Genomic DNA, 20,380 nt, shown 5'->3' with positions numbered 1-20,380 from the left:
TGAGGGCATGATCATGGACAAATGCTGTCATGATCCAAAAGTAAGTAACGACGAGACTAGGACCCTGCTGGAGCTAGGAAGATTAACCTGGCCTGAGGACTGCGGAATGTATAGTGAGATGTTCTCAGGAAGAACCAAACTAAATTTATATCTCTTACTGTGCTCATACAGAATGACATTGCTAGAAATATTAGAAGTAGATTTATTACAACTATTTAAGTAGATTACTAACTGAGGGAAGAACACACCCTTGTTGGGATCCCACCCTTGGGTGGATCTCCTAGTAATCTGAAGTGATCTCTGTAGATGAGATTTTATCCTTGAGTTAATCTCCTGGAGGAGTGGTCTTACCTCTCTTTGTTGATTCCTCAGTATTCAACCCATCTTTATGTCACCGCCTTATGTGACTGCTATATAAACTAAGATGTAAGCTCGGAAAGGGAGTCAGAAGCGAGAGAGCTCAGGCTCCAGAGATCCAGAGTCAGAGCCAGAAGGAGAGAGGTTCCAAGATTGGGGCCCAGGAGAGAAGGAGGCAGAGAAAGACAGGAGTGAAGAGGATTGGAATAAACTACTATTGATATAGACCGACCTGGCCCTCGTTTCTTCTTCCGTCTGCTCTTGGCCAACAGCTGTTCCGATCCAGGCCACACACAGCGGCTCAAGAGCACCGAACGCAGGCGGTGAGACAGTGCTGTCCAGTGAGCGTGTGAACACACAACCTTCGGCGTGATAAGATTTTACAATAATGCATACACTGAAATTTAAAGCTCAATATTATACATTGCTATATTAGGATCTGTTGTTGTCTGAATAATGAATACATGGTGTATCTGAAGTAAAGTGACAATATCATGATGTTTAGTATGAATTAGTTTGCATGTTTAAGAGGTTTGTTAGGACCTGAGTGTGGCTTAGTGCTAAAGTTTAAAGTCCCTGACTCACATGTATGAGGTCCTGGGTTCTATTCCTAATATTGTAAAAATCAAATAAATAAATAAACCTTGTTGACAATAGCAGAGGTATGTGTAGAAAACAATTTTTTCTAAAATTGATAAAACTCTCTTATTGAAATATTTGCATGACCTAATAAATTAATCAGGTATCAAAACCTTATCTTGTAAAGTAAGTAGAAAGGAACCAGATAAATATAGGAAATATACTTGAAGTAAAAGTTAAGTTTAATGCCTATATTCATTGTAGTGCTCCAGTACAATACTAAGAAATGGAAACAGCTCAAATGCCCAACTATTGATGAATGGATCAAGAAATTGTGGTATGTTGGAATACAAGGAGCTTAGGTTTATCAGTTTGCACTCATCACAGTGCTCCCGAGTCACTCACATTCCTTTGTTTGTCTGTAACTACTTCTTTATGCTCTCTTCCCCAACCAGTTAATCAGATTTTCCCCTAATCAGAATCTGTTAATCTGTAAGATCATATCCTTCCAGAATACTGAACTTGTATTGTAAGTTAATGCTGCCTTTCTCCTCTCCTTATGTCTTTTGAATAGTTTACTTTAATGCAATTTTGTATAGATACAATTAATATTATGCTTTATAACTTAGGATTTAATTGGCTTTGAATATTATTCACTCCAGGGCATCTGTTTTCTCAGCTTAAGCCTCAGTTGCCCTCACTTCCTAGCGCCCTCAAAAGCAGGGTTCCGACGTGGGACTAGATGGAACCAGGGCAAGCTGGTAAGCTACGTGCTACCCTGGCATCGAGATGGGCCAGGCCAAAGTGCCACGATTCTTAACTATAAGTTCAGAGTTTGTGTTAGGACGCAGATCGTGATCTCCCTTTAATGACAAAGAGACTCCAGAGACTGCAAACTGCAAGCAGGGTTTATTGTAAGACTGACTAGCCAGGGTCGGACCACCTACATGGACACAGATCCGGCAGGATGGGCAAGACCCTGAGCCTCTCCAAAGGAGATCTTATATAGGCCTTCACTAGCCGTTACAGCAGAGCCCATGCATTTCATAGCCAATAGATTTGTAACAACCCACACTTTCCTGACCAATCCATTTTAAAGCATATCACTCCTTAGCCTATAGTTTAAAGATCAGCATTTGCATCAGTGCTCAGGAATATCCTGGTTTTTAGGGCAGTCCTGGGTCTTGTGAGAGACATCTGGTTATCTGGTCTGACCCCCACCCTTCTCATGACTTGCAACTCTGGCACCTGTATCTGAATTCCTTGCTCAGGGGCAGAAAAAAATAGTTATTTTGCAATGTGGATGCTGTTAAGCTAAGCTGAATTAATTCTGGTGGTCCATTTTGGGCCTGTCCCTCACAGTTTAATCATAGACAAATGCTGTCATGATCCAAAAGTAACAGCGAGACTAGGACCCTGCTATGGATAGGAAAGACTATCTGGCCTGAGCACTGTAGTCTGAGATCAAGATGGCCCTAGGAGAGCAATTCTATAGGCTTAAGTTATTTCTTACTGTGTCCATACAAAATGATTTATATAGTGTATACTTATATGTTTGTTGGACAGGGAAAGAAGAAACACACCCAGGGGACTCCGTTCCAGGGTGAGTTGATCTTCGAAATGAGAATCTGTCCTAGAAGCAGCTTTCCCATGTGTCCTGACTAGTTTGGATGAGACTGAATATTTCTCCCCTTCAAACTGTCTTCAGTAAATAATTTCAGTATATTGTAAGAGGCAGTTTCCCTTTTCTCACAGAAACCTAGCTGGTCTTAGATATGCAGATCTCAGGTGCTGGCCAGGCCTGATCTTTGGGATATAGATTCCCAGCTCTAGCCAGACTAGTCTTTGGGATGAAAAGCTCAGATACTTGTCTTTGGGATGTAGATTCCAAGCTCTAGCAGACTGGTCTTTGGGAGGCAAATCCAAGTGCTTGTAGCTTGTGAAAGTGCTTGTGAAAGGTTTCAGTCTTGGTTTGGTATCTTCTTTGAGGGGACAAAATTACTGGCGTGCAGATGTAAAGAAACAATGTATGTTTTGCTGACTCAATGTTCATTCTGTGACTCCTTTTGATGACATCACTGTATCGTGCCCTTTAGAGTACCATGGGCTGGATCGATAGCACAGCGGTAGGGCGTTTGCCTTGCACGCAGCCAACATGGCCCACCCAAGTTCGATTCCTCCGCCCCTCTCGGAGAGCCTGGCAAGCTACCGAGAGTATCTCGCCCGCACGGCAGAGCCTGGCAAGCCACCCATGATGTATTCGATATGCCAAATACAGTAACAACAAAAGTCTCCAATGGAGACGTTACTGGGCCCGCTCGAGCAAATCGATGAGCAACGGGAGGACAGTGACAGTGACAGTGATCTATATAAGGAGATTTTACGGCTCTCTAGGTGACACAGACCTGAGAGAAGGAGATCATGGGCTGAGAGAACCAAAGAGACAGGTCTGAGAGAAGAGAACATGTGCTTGAGAGAACCTGGGCCCTCCATGACATAAATTTCTTCTTTGTAATAAACTGCTACTAAGACCAACCAGCCTGGCCCTCGTTTCCTTCCTTTGCCTACCCATCGCCATCGACCTCCCTGGAGTGGGGGAAATGGCCCGAGACTACCGAATGTGGGCAGCGAGAGAGACAGACCCTTTTTGTGTTTACACAGTGGTATATATATGCAAGGGAATAGTATGCAGCTCTAAGGAAGAACAAAATTACACAACTGATGCAGCATGAATGGAACTAGAGAATATCATTATGAAGTCAGAAGAAAAATAACTATATATACATATATGTAGTATGTGTAACTTAATGATACACAGCAAGGTAGCAACAAAGGGCCAAAGAGAGCACAATGGGAGAATTAATCTACATAACTGAATATAGTGGTGATTGATGTGGTATTGGAATTATGTATATGTATTAATGAAATAATCATTAACAGCATTGCAAATTACAAAAATTCAATGATAAAAATTTTTAAAAATAAGACAGAAGTATAGGGTTGAAATGAAAGACACATCTTCCTGCAATCAAAACTTAAAAATCTACTTTCGGGAACTTAAAAGACGACAACTGTCATATTCATCTTCATATCTCAGACATGTTCACTTCCTAAGTCTCGCAGAATAGAGCTGGCAGAGCCAATGTGTTGCTAAGGAAACATATAAAGCACAAATATTATTAGAAAAAAAACAGGCTCAAAGGGTTCTAGGGAATTATTATAAAGTCATAGAACCTGCCAAATAATTGGAACAATAAAAGTGGAAAATTAATTTTAAGCAAGACTAAACATTTCAACTCACTGCTGAAAGACTTGAAGAATATATACATGCCGAGAAAAAGAGGTGAGGCCTTTTAAAGATCCAAGCATTTAATTAATAGAGACGGAATCCAAATGCACGCAATAGGAATATAGTAGAAACTAGTTTCACAAAGGGGGATTTGCTTTAATAAAATTCATTAGTAAGAAGCAGAGTGCAGAGGACAGACTCCTTGAAACAGTTGAAAAATGGACCAACACTCTAAACTTTGAGCTTTGATGTATTTTTTGACCCAAGTGAAATATAGTTATGGTGTTAAAGGAAGTAAGGACAGAAATAGGAGAGCCCTTTTATGAATAGTTTCACAAGTGCACTTAGCTCTGGGGAGACCCCCTAGGACTAGCCAACATGATGGAATTATTTTTAAAGAGTCTGGATATGTACCAAGTAACTTGCATACCAGTTGACATCACTCATAAGAAAAGTGCTAAAAGGTGTTTTGAGGCTCAGATGAAGAAACACTTGGGAGCTTATTTGTTGGATAAAAGAATGCCGATTGATTTTTCTTCAGATGGGAAAAAGATGCTTCATTAACTCGTCAAAATGTCAGAAAGTTTTTTTTTTGTGGATGGAAAGAGGTGTTATATTATATCCTTAGCATTTCTACAGTGAGCAATTTATTGAAATGTTCTACTGGGGTTAAAAATGATTCCTTCTCTTAAGAGGCCATAATGGGAAAATTGGTAGAATGAATCAAAACTTGCTAAATTCTAAGAAACAGAAGTTATTTGGCAAGTGAATCATTGCTATTTGATAAAATCCCTAGAGTACTTAATTTTGAAAGTCATCTGGACAGCCTTCCTCTTTTTGACAATATCTATAAAAATTCCTCCTTTGACATTGTGCATACACAAACTTATATGTACAAGATGTGTGACTGTAAGGTTCAAAAATATATTCATGAAAAAAAATTGAAGTGCATAGCAAGGGAAAGTTGGTCCCATCAAAGACGACACTTTGGCAGGCTACATATTTATTTTAGGAATGCCGCCTTTGAGCTAGTCATTCTTGGAATTTCTTTTGTGGAATTGTCCTGTAAGACCATGATAAACTTTAAAAATTACATTTACCAGTGAAAACCTTTTATACTTCGAATAAAAATATTTTATTTGGGAAAGGACCAGTAAAGTCAGTCTCATTTGGTAAAGAAAAATGAGTGATTAAGCAATTACTATTTTATTTTATTTTTTTAAAAAAAATGAGGTGTAGCTGTTAGGGAAAGAAAATAATATTTTTGAGACTTGTGTAACCTGGTTTTCAAAGTAATCCCCAAAGCATGTTAAATATGATTTGATCGGTGAGGTATGCCTGAGAAGCATTTCAGATTCTCAAGGTGACTGCTATGGAGAATAATTTTAGAATGAGTTTTGGTTTCTTCAGAAAGTTGGTCTATGATGTTTAGAGTCTTGTAAAGGGAGAGAGAATCAGAATATTGATATTTAATGAAAATTCTTAGTTGATTTTAAGATATGACAGAAATATGTCTTTAAATTTTTATAGAAAAGGAGTGTCAAGTTTTTGTTGTGGTATAGTAGCCATAAAAAGTCAGGGCCCACATCAGGCCAGAGTTGAGGCTATGTGAGCTTGGAGAAGTCACTTTAACATCTCTCAGTATCTGTTTTTCATTTAAAAATTGGAATTATGCTTACTATGGGAAGATGAGCCAAAATATTGGCTCATGTGAAAAATATGCATGTACATACAAGATAGAGATTTGTGAAGTTCAAATGAGATATTGCATAAAAAAACACTTGAAAATGTTCATTCTTGAGAAATACAATGCTGTTTATTTCAGAGAAAATACTGTTTGAGGAATAATTAGAAACACATAAAGTCATTGGACTTTACTCTGTCTCTTGACTTGGAGCATTAGGCTGTTACTCTTATTTCTGAGTAAAAAAACATGAGTTTATGTCATATTTTTATATGTGTAAATGAAGAAACAATATTTTATTTCCAGTAATTATTTGGAGACACAAATAGAGTAACTATCGAAAGGAACATCTGGAAAGAAAGGTATAGGTTTATCTTATATGACATTGCCTAGTCCTGGCAAAGACTTCATTTACAAAGCATGCTACTTACTAATGTAATCAGTACTAATATATAATGATTTTCTCACTCATTTTAATAGTGTCACATTTATATATTTATTACTAATATTTGTCTATAATTTCCAGTAAAAATAATGATTGTTTATTTTCATTAACACATAGGCCAGGAGTTTCTAGCAAATTTAGCTGCTCTTATCAATGGAAAATACAGCAAGTAATGGCAAATATGACTTATTTTGGACATAAACAAGTCGGGGGCAAGTTTTCTGAATTATTTGTTTTCATATTTATAAATCTGCTGAATATGAGCACATATAAATTGAGACATAATATTCTAAATTTAAAAGATTATATTTGGTAAAGAAAGTTTTCAAACCCCTTAAAGAATGATATTTTATCATAATTATTTCTTCTCTTACTGGAAAGGGAGCTATATGTCATAAATTAGATTTGGAAAGAATATTGAATAGTATATATTCAGTTAGAAAAAAAATGTCAGACGTACATCTTAGACCTTATCTGAGTCTCTATAATATTCTCCTATCTGCCTCCAGTGATTCTGTATACAAGCAAAAGTTCAAGTTCTGAGCAGGCAATGGGCAAGAAAATGATAGAATGTTTGTACTACTAAAACTCAAAGCTGATATGAAGAGCAGCTACTTAATTTTGTTTTACAACATCCAGAATTTATTTAAGGGTATCTGCACATCGAGGGAGCAAATATATTACAAGTTAGATTTATTATTAGCAGTTCTCTCTCTTTCCCATTCAAATTTCCAAACTATGTCAACGTTTTTATTTTCTGAGGCTGGTAGTAAAGGACAGGATCTAGTTTTATACATTAAGAATGATAACTTACTCTTTGCTTTACAGACATTTTTTGTAGTGAGCATTTAATTATTAAAAAGTGTGCCGCCTTCTTGGCTCAGGAAGAAATATTCTGAGAGTACTTAAATAATATAGTTTAAAATAATAGTTTATTTCTATTTCAAAACATTTAAAATAGTATATTAATATCTACATGTTGATTTTGGCAAAGGAGTGATTATTTTATAGACTGAAAAATATATGTGGTATCTATTAGGTAGAATCAATGCATGCAATAGAGAAAAAAGAAATAACCAGTGCTTTTGAATTTGGGATTAGTTTGTAGATTTATCTACTGTACTCAAAGCTTAAAAATGAATAATACTATATTAAAAAAGTAAAGTAAAGGTCCTCCCGTTGATCATCGATTTGCTCGAGCGGGCCCAGTAACGTCTCCATTGGAGACTTTGTTGTTACTGTGTCTGGCATATCGAATACGTCACGGGGAGCTTGCCAGGCTCTGCCGTGCGGGCGAGATACTCTCGGTAGCTTGCCGGGCTCTCCGAGAGGGGCGGAGGAATCGAACTCGGGTCGGCCATGTTGGCCGCGTGCAAGGCGAACGCCCTACCCGCTGTGCTATCGCTCCAGCCCCTAGCCGATACTATATTAGTTTTATTATAAACTAACAAACATTGTGTAGTCCTGTGCTTTTCTCTGAGAGTCATCTAAGCAGAGACAGACACAGCATAGAAACCTAGAAACTAGACAGATTTCCACAGTTCGTTCTGCTCTCCTTTGCATACATCATCTAGGAACCCACAAAGTTTACTGATAGGAAACTTCTGTTCCTTTTCCTTAGGAAGTATAAACATAAGTTGGCAATCTCTTCTTCCCCTTTGATTTTCAGAGTAATTTATAGTAAGATGTCTAGGGCTCTATGCCTCAGAGCCGCCAGATCACCATAATCTGACACTTCCCTAGAAACGGCAGCTGTTGGCAGAAAGTTCACATAGGGGCTCGGCAACAGCTCGTTATTGACAGCACCTTCAGAGAGCATCACTGTGGCTGAGGCAGTTGGTCCTATTGGCAAATTTTCAATGAGTCAGCTGGTAACTGGATGCTCTTTGTGACAAAGATGAAGGGCTATCATGTTACAGTTACTCTAGGTCTTCTGAAGCTGTATGTATAAGCTAAGTTGACCTGAGACACTATCCTCTTAACCTTTCCATTCAATTTCTTTCAATCATAAAGCTGTAGAATATTTGGGTTGGAAACAAACAGATCTTTTTTAAATGTAGAAGTATTGCCATTTATTCAGCCATTTATTAAGCTGATTGAATTGGGAATCTGTGTCTGGCATATCGAATACTCTCGGTAACGATATGCCCCGATATGACACCCGAGCTGCGCAGGAGGAAGAGAGCGGCTTGGAACGCCTTCAAGAACGTCGAAGAAATAGCTAAGAGGACGAAGAACCTCCGGCTCCGGGCACATCTCTTTGCTTCCACTGTTCTTCCTGCATTAACATATGCCTCAGAGACCTGGGCCCTACGCAAACAGGATGAGAACGCCATTCAGGTCTCCCAAAGAAGAATAGAAAGAGCTATGCTTGGAATATCACGTTTCACTCAAATGAGAGAAAGAATCCGGAGTTCGACGATCAAGAATCAGGGACGCTGTCTCATTTGCCAAGGTGTCGAAAATCAGATGGGCTGGTCACGTAATGAGATTTAAAGACGACCGTTGGACTAGAGCTGTTACTGATTGGATTCCACGGGATGTCAAGAGACCGCGTGGCCGCCCACCTACCAGATGGTCAGACTTCTTCGTCAAGATCATGAATGATCGGTTTGAGGCCCTTCATGTTCCCAGAGCGAACAGAAGCCATTGGGCTACACTAGCATGTGACAGGGACAAATGGAGACGTTACTGGCACCCGCTCGAGCAAATCGACGACTAACAGGAAGTTAAGTGATTAAGTGAATTGGGAATCAACTCTATACTACTTTTTAAAATTTTTTTAAACTGAATATCCATGAAATAGACCATTACAAAGCTGTTCATAATTGGGTTCCAGTCATAGAAAAAGTCATCCAGCACCTATTTCTCCACCAGTGTAGATTTTCCACCACCAATGTCCCCTGTTTCCCAACCAACACCCCCCAACACCGCACCCCCACCCCCAGCCTCCCTCTATGGGAGGCAATTTCCTTCTTGTTCTCTCTCTTCTTTTCCTTTTGTGCATGATGATTTGCAACATAAGTGCTAAGAGGTCATGGTGTTTGTTCAGGGCATTTGGTGTTTCTATTGAATGGTAAGGCTGGGGGCTGGAGCGATAGCACAGTGGGTAGAGTGTTTGCCTTGCACATGGCCAAGGTGGCCAACCTGAGTTCGATTCCTCTGTCCCTCTCAGAGAGCCTGGCAAGCTACCCAGAGTATCTCGCCTGCATGGCAAAGCCTGGCAAGCTCCCCGTGATGTATTCGATATGCCAAGCACAGTAATAATAAGTCTCACAATGGAGACATTACTGGGCCCGCTCGAGCAAATCGATGAACACCGGGAGGATAGTGATAGTGACAGGCAAGGCTGGAGTATTTTTCAATTAGGTGGCCTCTTTGGGGTGTGGATGTGAATATAAACAGGTATTTAAGTTCAATGTGTTGCTTTTTAGTTGTGCATTCTGGGCCTCTGAAGGTATCCTGATAGCTAAGTGTGGTCTACTGAGTCAGAGTTAATTAAAGTGAAAGAAGGGTTTTTTAAATTAACCACCTGCTCCAACTCCCCAACCAAGTCAAGGTTTCTTCAATTACATATGCTTCAAAATTCTCTGCACAAAAGCTTTGCCATACGTCAGTTAAGGTTTTCTATTCGAAGCAAAGAAAACTGACTCTGACAAGCCAAGCAAGGAAAGAGCATTTACTGGGGGATATAGTGAGCCGCTCAGAGAATCAGGTCTTGGAAAAAATGAGGGACACAGCTTCAGAAATTTAGGCCTAAATTTCTGGGTACTGCTATTTTGAACTTGTGGGTGTCGTCTCTAGAGTTGAAATTTCTCAAGAACATCATACTGGCTGATCACTGCTCATATGGCCTCTTTCAACTTAGGTTTGTATGAAAAGAAAGTGTTCGTTGTCCTTTTATTTTCTGAATGCGAGACCAGTGATTTATTACGAACACCTCTCAGCAGAACCATATAACACGGGGGAGAATCAGATTGCCCAGAAGAATACTGGGGAGAGGTATTATTTGGTGATCTCCTACAGCTGAGGAAGTGTTGTGGAATCAAACCAACAATTGGATGCAATCAGCACCCAACAAACCTGACTGAAAAAATGGTTCCTCAAAACTGACTGATGTAGGATACTGAGGCTTGCTGGACATTCTCTTCTGATAACTTTCTGTCTCCTCTCTGATTCTTCTCACTTCTCAGGTTCTGTCAGTGTAGAGAAATTTTTCACCTCCCTTTTTCTCGTTATTAAAACAGCTGTAATAACTGCCAGGCTGAGACATGTTGAAATGAGAAACATCAGGAGATTGATTGCTGTAAATCAGGAGATTGAGTCCCGTAAAGCACAGCGTCGGTGGGAATCAGCAGATTTCTGTACTGTGCTTTACTGCTGCCTCTCTTGCCTTCATCCCCTGGTCCATTCACAGTGGGAGTTCCTTCACAAAAGCAGTTGATAGACACAACTATTCCCTTTTACTTTGTCTCACTAGAATTGAAGAGCGATTTTGATTTGGTAGATTCCATACAGCCCAGCAATACCACTTTTGGTATACCCTGGGAGCCCAAAAATATGCAACAGAAATGCTACCTGCACTTCTATGTCCCCTCTGGCACTATTCACAGTAGCCGGAATCTAGAAACAACCCAACTGCCAGAGAACAGGTGACTGGTTAAAGAAAGATGGTACATCTACACAATGGAATACTATGCAGCTGTTAGGAAGAATGAAATTGTGAAATTTGCTTACAAATGAATGAACATGGAGAGTATGTTGCTGAGTGAAATGAGTCAGAAGGAGAGGGATAGACATAGAATAATTAGACTCATTCATGAGATATAAAAAACATATGAGACTAATACCCTAGGACAGGCGCCATCTGTCCCCATCTACTTTATTCCTAAATCTTTGAAGGAGAGAGAAAGGCCAGGGACTTGGCACTCCCATGAGCCCTTCAAAGGCCACTCCTGCAGAGGGATGATGGGAAATCTCATCTGAAATGGAGTTGTGTGATCCCGCTGGCACCTAGAAGCACTGATCTCAGAGGAAGTGGAACCGTTCAGCTAGGGACTTGTGATTTGCAGCTAGCTGACTCCTGCACCTCATCATCCGAGAATCCCCAAAGCGAGGTACACACTACTGGATACACAGAGCTGGAGTCCCCAGTCTCTGAGTCTCAATATATAATTTGCATATCTAGGGCTAGAGCGATAGCACAGCGGTAGGGTGTTTGCGGCTGCCCGGCCCCGCTGAGCTGGGTTCAATTCCTCCTCCCCTCTCGGAGAGCCCAGCAAGCTACCGAGAGTATCTCGCCTGCACGGCAAAGCCTGGCAAGCTATCCGTGACATATTCGATATTCCAAACACAGTAACAACCAAGTCTCACAATGGAGACGTTTCTGGGCCCGCTTGAGCAAATCGATGAACAACGGGAGGACAGTGCCTCTATGCTACAGTGCGGTAGAAACAAGGGCCAGAAAGATTGGTCCCTGGTTGGAAGTCTGCTTCAAATGCTGGGAGTGAGGGCAGTTGAGATAGAGAAGGGGCCACTGGGACAAGGATACTTGGAAATTATCATTCTGGATAAGAATTGGAGGCTGAACTAGATAAAGGAACAAACACAATAACCTCAAGGATCTGTATTGCAAACCATCATGCTCAAAGCGGGGCTAGTACCTGCCATAGAGGCAGGCTGGGGGGAGGGAAACTGGGAACACTGGTGGTGGGAAATGCACACTGCTGTAGGGTTGGGTGTTGGACCGTTGTACGACTGAAACCCAACCATGAACATGAGCTTTGAAACGTGTACCTCATGATAAATGACAAGGATAGTTGGGAATGATCACTCTGGACAAGAGCTGAGTGTTGGGAGTTGATAAGAGATATACATGATAACATTTCAGCAACTTTCTGTATGGCAAACAATAATGCCTAAAGTGAGAGAAATAAAGAGAAAGAGATATAGAGAAGAGAGTTGACTGCCATAGAGACAAGCTGGGGTGGGGGTGGGGAGTTTGGGAGAACGGGAGGGAAATGAGGAACATTGGTGCTGGGGAAATTACACTGGTGGAGGGATAAGCGTTAGGATGTTGTATAACTGAAACCTGACCATGAACAGCCACAGCCTTGGAACTCTGTATCTCACAGTGATTTAATAAAAAAAAAGAAAAAATAACAAATAGAGGTTTGTTTCCTCTATAACGTTAGAGTAATAGAAGATGGATTAGATGATATCCATTTTGACTGCTTATTAATTCTGTATTCTTACCAGGTTATTTAGGGTCATATGACACCTGGTGTTTGATTTCAACTCTTCCAACAACCTGCTATTGTTTTTACTTTTGTTTTTGGGAATAGCTTCTCAAGTGGTGTTTAATGTGTCAAGGGCCACTCCAGGTCACACATGGCCAACAGAACCAGCCAACCAATGTAAAGGCCTGAGGATGTGAGGTTTCTTAGACCAGACAGTACTATGGATCATGGGCACACTGGCAGTGGTCCAGGATCTCCAAGACTCAGGATGCCATAAGACTCTGGGGATAAGACCCAGGTCCTAACCACTGTGCTATCTCTTGCGCCCCTAAAACCTCAATTAAAAAGAAATTCAACAGTGTTGGCTTTTAACCTATTACACTTTACTAAGGAAACATAAACTAGGGACATGTTAATGTTCCAGACAAACATTTACTGTCTGCGCATGAGTGATTTTATGTCTATTTTGAGTTTCATGAGCCGTATGGTGTTAATTACCTTTTAGGAATGTTTGTTGACAGTTAATGTACTCTGCTGCTGCCTGCTCTTTTCAGAATCAATTATAGGTTTTGGATTGCAATCTTAAATTAATAGCATACTTGTAGTATCTAATGGAAGAGCCGTTCTCGCTTTTTTTTTTTATCACCTACTCTGGTGCCCCCTAAGATGCATCTGGGTTGTGGTAACTTTTTATTATATTGGAGTTTAGAGTAATGTGATTTCCTATGTAGTTGCACTTACTTGTAACTGCAATATTAAAAGAGTACAAATAAATTTTATTTTTATTTACTCAGGTGCAAACCCTAGTTTATGTAAATTATCTATGTAACTTAATGCATATTCTGGTTATATTGTTCCTTTGATTTTTTGATGTGGAAAGGTAATATCTATGTAGTCTGTTTAGTAAAGGTCTATTTGTGCTGAAGAACTAAGGTATTAATAAAAAATAAAAATGTTTTAAGTTTCTTATTTATGGAAACTAAGTATAACTATTTATAAGGGAATTTTTCTTTTTCTATATTGTTGTTGGAAATGTTAATATAGTTAATATGGTCTAATATTTTCATTCTATTGTCTACTTCTTATCCAGGAAATTACCAGCTTTTACTTTGATAATGACGGAAAGAAAGGCAAATGATGATTTGACTCATTAGTTCTTTATTTAAGAAATTCAGATAAAAATTGTGAGTAGACTAAATGCATCATGTCTGAACAATTTAGAGAGTTATCTCCAAGGAAAACAAAGTCCTTTGATAATAATTTGCAGGTTGTTTTGAGAATTTGCTAGGAATCACAAATCGGCATATGAAAATCGTATTTTCCCAAGTGTTACACCTCCTCCCAGATTTCTGTACATCTGCTTCTTTCACTCTCCAGTTCTGATGTCATGTACAGGTTTTTAAAGTGTATGTGGTTACTAATTCATCCCTGATTTAAAAGCTGTATATACCAAAGACAGTTGGGAACTGATGCACATAAAAGACTGAGATTTTAAACAGGAAGAGAGTATGAATTTGAGATTGCTTGGGAAACTATAAAGTTATAGAAAGTATAATGAACTTGACATGAAGAATAGATAAAAAAGAAAGAATTTTGACTGAATAAATAATGTGACCGTACTCACAGAGAGAAAAAGAGATTTGAAAGAAGATGCGTTACAAATCATTATTGGGCGTGCCTGGAGGTAGGTGAAAAGTGAGAAGAGAAAAATTAATTTCACCTCACTGAGTTGCTTGTCATTGGTCTAAATTGGCCTTCGGTGCTTTTAACAGTAAAGTTTGACTTCTTAAGGCATTTTTTTCTCTGATACTTAGACTGAAACTTCTCTTTTTATCCTGTTCTCTTACTTCTTCTCTATGTTCATGTAAACTTCATATGACCTGGGTTAGACTTTCTTCTTAACACTCTAAATTGTTGGCAATAAAATTTCCTCTTACAAGTTTAGATATTAGTACAAAATAAATAAACAATTTCTAAGAGAATATTATTTGGAAATATATAAAAGCTTAATTTAGTAATACAAAATTAATATAAATATATATATATAACAAAAATCAGTTGGGATCTTTGTTTTAACTGAAATGACAAGATTACCCTCTAAATTGTGTCATTGTTTATAACTGCTACTTGTAGTAAAGAATCATTACTGTTTTAAGAAAGCAGCATTTTATAGTTTTAAAAATATATAGTTTGTCATCAGGCAGTCTTTAGTTAAAACTCTGATTCAGTTACCCACTCTAATTTTGAATATATCGCTTAAATTCTTTGAATCAACTGTTCCTTCTAAGTAAAATATAATGTTTGTAAGACATATTTTTTATGTATGACAACTGTTGAACAAATGTTGTAGTATAATAATTATTACCTTATTTCCTTGCTCATCTATTATTATAATATAATAATTCTCATCATTTTCACTTTCTAATAAATTTGATTAAAAAGAGAAGCTTCTATTCATCCCTTTGTCTTTCTTTTCATTCATACGTATTTTACAGAACATTAAATCAAATAAAAGATTTATCACATAGAATACAATGGAACTTAAAAAGACCTCAAGTGGCTATAACAACCATTCTTATTGAAAATAATAAATCATCTCAAAGCTTCAAGACCAATAGTTTTTAAATGTAATTTTAAGAACAGAATAGTAATGACTTCTGCCAGTACCTTAAAAGATATGTGTACTTTAGGTTTTTCTTTGTTCAACTTTAATAAATCTTTTAAAGATGAAAAGGGTACAATTCTATCTATATAAGTATTTCTGTTTAAATTGTAAGACTTATTGTTGCTTTATACATGACTCAACATCCTTGCATTTCTTTCTACCGATTCAGATTCCAGTTAAAATATAGGAAGTCCCTGAAGATCTCGGCTTTTGAAATAAAAATGAGGAGAAAACATGGGTAAGAAAAACTAAAAAGAAATGTGGTTTTTCTTAAGGTGACTGAAGAACTATGAAGTCAACTGAATGACTATAATATGAAGAATCTGATGGAAATAAAAGCACAGAATTTATCCAGCCCAATTTTCAGTATTCCTCTATAAGATTTCTATAGAATTAATAGCTACATAGGAATCTAAGACCTAGATTAGGGTATGAAAAAGAAGTTTCACAAGGTACTTAGTCTAGAAATCTGGCCACGTAATGGGGAACAGTTTCTACAGAAAAATAACACAATTTTAGTGTTGATTTATATCCTGTGCAATGCCTGGCACTGAATAAAAACTAGACACAGGCTAAAAGCTAAATAAAAAATATTATTAATAACAAAAATCACAAGCACATTTGTGGAGATTTTAGAATTAGTTTTAAAATGGGGGGATTTAAAATAACATTTTAAATATCTTTAATTTTTTTTTGAGGAAAAGATACACAAAATAGATGGAAAAATAAAGGCTGTCAACATAAAACAAGAGGAAATGAATAAAAACAATCCATATATAAATTTTGGAACTGAAAATATATTATGTGAAAAGAAAAAAGTATTCAATGCACTTAATAGATTGGGCAGAGTATAATAAAGAGTAATTATTGAAAAACAGTGTATTAGTAGAAATTTAAACTAAAGTGCACAAGAAAAAATATTAAAATACAAGAAAAGAACCATGTGACCTACAGGACAAAACCAAAAGTTTTTAATAAATAAAATTTGTGTTTCAGAATGACAAGAAAAGTGAGAGAGTGGCACATACGTGAAAACATGTTTAAGAAATAACAGCCATAGATTTTACATTGCAATGTGATGCTGATTTCAAATCTTGAAAAACAGGGGCCTGAAGAGTTAGTAGAGTGGTTGGGGCACTTACCTCACAGGTAGTCAATTCTAGTTCATTCTCCTTTTCCCAAATGGTCCCCTGAGCTCTGCCAGGAGTGATCCTTGAGCACAGATCTAAGAATAAACCCTGTGTACCACTGGGTATAGTCTAAGAACTTAAAAAATCTTGCAACACAAATTCAAGAAGTTTAGTGAACTCCTATTAGAAAAGTACAGAGATTCCACACAGAAACAAATCAGTAGTAGGACTACTGGAAATCAGTAATTTGTAATGGAACACTGGAAAAAGCAGAACATAAAAAGTCTAACCTTTAAAGTGATGAAAAATAAAAATGAAAAAAAAGCACTATTAATGAAGAATTGTGTAACAAGGGAAAACAATTTTTTTTAATAATGATTAGCTTAAGACTGAAAACATACAAAAGTTGAGAGAAACCACCATCACCAGTGCATACAATAAATAACACTGAGGGAAGATCTTTAAGGTGGAAGTCAGATGTATTAGAAGAAATAAAGTATACTGGAAAAAGTTAAACACGTGATAACATAAAGAAGACAATCGAAATATTACTTTGAAATATTTTTAAAAACAAGTGTAACTACAAAGTATTGAAAGATTTATAACTCATAAAAAAGAAATCTATATGACAGTGAATCACAAGAGATGGAATAAGCAGATGAAATCATTGATTTGTATAGTTGTATTCTTTTATTCTCATTTTAAAATGGTATATTGAGTTATTTTCCTGTGATAAATAACATACATTTGGTAATAAATAACAGAAATTATATCTGCCTAAATAATAACAGGAATGCAATTGAAAGTTAGTAAGGTTTGTGAAGTACAGTGACTAAATGTCATTGAAAAAATACCAAAAAGGCAAGTGAAAAAGACTTATAGGACAAACAGGAAACAGAAAGGTAGAACACTTAAACTTGATTCATTTAGAAGTCAAATTAACTATTAATGGACGAAATGATCAATTAAAAGGCAGAGTAGGCAAAATTTGAAAAGTGGTATATCAAAGCAATATCCTAACATATGCTATTTTTAGAAGACATATATTGTAAGTAAAAGAGTGTAACCAAATTAAACTATGGAAAATATGTTAATATAAATCATGAATATGGTGTGACAATTTAGTACAGACAAGATGTATTTCAGAGCAAACAGATGAAGGGAAAGGGAGATCAGAGATGAAATGAAGCATTTTATCAGAGATGAAATGAAGAATCATTGAAAAGACATTAATTCATGTAGAGACATAACAGTTGTAGCTTGACAGTTGCAAAACAGTATGTAATTAATACCAAATCTTCAGACTTTTACATAAATCCCATTTCCTTCCCCAATAAGCTCCTTGCCAAGTGTTTTTATCTTTTACTCATTTATCTTTTGCTTAATCCTTTTTAGAAGACTTCAGGGCAACAGCAAGAATTCCACCAGGAATTGGAGACCTGGCTTAAAACCCAAGTACTGGCAGTAAGGTCAGGAAAATCCATGAGCATCATTTTTCTTACTGGGACGTGAGGATGAAAATGCTTGTGTGTTTTCATTATCAGACTTCTCAGAATGCTTCTGTGAGGACCTTAAGTCGTACTGGGAGAATAAGGGATTGTGAGCCGGACAGTGCATTTGGTTTTTAGCACCTGTTTAATCCTGGCTCATGTAACTGGTGGCGACAGCTGTCTTTTCCTTATTCATGAAGTTTAGTCTATTTGTCCTCTTTTTTGTGTGTTTGGGTCACACCCAGGGGTGGTTAGGTTTTGCTCCCAGGGGCGCTCAGAGGACTATGGGTTGTCAGAGATTGAAAGCAAGCAACCCTCCTGCATACATCTGAGTTCTCTTTCCTACCCTAGTTTAGTGTATTCTTCTTCTTCTTTTAACTAGAAAAAGGAGACTATTAAACCTGTTTGAATCAGCTCATGAGACATTTCCTGAATATTAAGCTTCTTACATCTAAGAGGGTTTTGAAGATTCTCGACAGTATAATCAGTATAACTTAAAGCAGGAGGTATTTTTAGACTGACATATGGTTTAAAATCTCTTTAAAAGGAATAGAAACACACAAGTAAATATATTGTTATTGTGGTTATTATTATTTCGGGGGAAGGGTTCACATCTTGTGGTACCCAGGGTTTACTCCTTGCTCTGTCTGTGCTCAGGGATCACTCCTGGTGGTACTTAAGAGGACCATATCCAGTGCCAGAGATTGAAATGGGAGTTTGCTGCATGCAGATCAAGTAATCTACCCTCTGTACTATATGTCCAGCCTTGATCAAATTCTTAAAATCTGCACAAGCTTCTAAGAGCCTGGGCATTGAAGTCCTTTTAGCACACGAAGGCAATTGTCATGTTGCACCCGAGACCCACAACTGGTGCAGCTTGGGAACTGGTCCTTACCACCCACAATTTTATTTTATTTTATTTTTTTTTCTTTTTTTTTCCCCCTTTATTTTATTTTATTTTTTTTTAAAGTTGTAGATTTACAATTTTTTGTGCTTTGGTTTCAATTATACAATGATCAGATACCCATCCCTCCACCAGTGCCCATTTTCCACCACCATGGATAATATCCCTCCCACCCCCATCCCCCCATCCCCCCGTCTCTGTGGCAGGGCAATCCCCTGTGTTCTCTCTCTCCTTTTGGGTGTTGTGGTCTGCAAAAGAGGCATTGAGTGGCAAACATGTTCAGTCCATAGTCTACTTTCGACATGCATCTCCCCTCCTGGGAGGATCCTCCAACCATCCTTTATTTGGTGCTCCCTTCTCTATCTGAATAGCCCTTTCCTCTAGGATACCCGGCTGGCCTCTAAGTTATGGAGTAATCCTCCTGGTGCTGATCTCAGCTATTCTTGGGTATTAATCTCATACTTTGTTACTTTATATCCCCCAGATGAATGCAATCTTTCTATGTCTATCCCTCTCTTTCTGACTCATTTCGCTTAGCATGATACTTTCCATATTGTACCACTTGTATGTAAATTTCATGACTTCATCTTTTCTAAGAGCTACATAGTACTCCATTGTGTAGATGTACCAAAGTTTCTTTAACCAGTCATCTGTTCTTGGGCATTCAGGTTTCTTCCAGTTTCTGGCTATTGTAAAGAGGGCTGCAATGAACAAACAAGTGCAGATGTCACTTCGACTATACATTTTTGCCTCTCTGGGATATATTCCCAGGAGTGGTATTGCTGGGTCAAATGGGAGCTCAATTTCTAATTTTTTGAGAATCGTCCATACTGTTTTCCAGAAGGGCTGAACCAGTGGACATTCCCACCAACAGTGAAGGAGTGTCCCTTTCTCGCCACATCCACGCCAGCATCGGTTGCTTTTGTTCTTTTGAATGTGGGCCAGTCTCTGAGGTGTGAGATGGTATCTCATTGTGGTTTTGATCTGCATCTCCCTGATGATTAATGATGTAGAGCATTTTCTCATGTGCTTTTTTGCCATTCGGATTTCTTCTTTGAGAAAGTTTCTGTTCATTTCATTGCCCCATTTTTGGATGGGGTTGGATGTTTTCTTCTTGTGGAGTTTAACCAGTATTTTGTATATCCTGGATATCAACCCCTTGTCAGATGTGTATTCGGTGAATATCCTTTCCCATTCTGTAGACTGTCTTTGTATTTTGGTCACTGTTTCTTTGGAGGTGCAGAAGCTTCTTAGTTTAAGATAGTCCCATTTATCTATCTCTGTTTTCACTTGCTCGGCCAGTGGCGTGGCATCTTTGAAGATACCATTAGCTTCAATGTCATGGAGGGTTTTGCCAACTTTATCTTCAATGTACCTTATGGTTTCTGGTCTGATGTTGAGGTCTTTAATCCATTTTGATCTTACTTTTGTACATGGTGTTAGGCAGAGTTCTGAGCCTATTTTTTTGCATGTAGCCGTCCAGTGATGCCAACACAATTTATTAAAGAGGCTTTCCTTACTCCACTTCACATTACTTGCACCTTTATCAAAGATTAGATGAGCATATGATTGAGGAGAGATGTCAGTGTATTCAACCC

Source organism: Sorex fumeus, unplaced genomic scaffold (assembly GCF_029834395.1).
Source record: "Sorex fumeus unplaced genomic scaffold, SorFum_2.1 ptg000008l, whole genome shotgun sequence".
Lineage (NCBI taxonomy): Eukaryota > Metazoa > Chordata > Mammalia > Eulipotyphla > Soricidae > Sorex > Sorex fumeus.
This window is presented reverse-complemented; position numbering follows the sequence as displayed.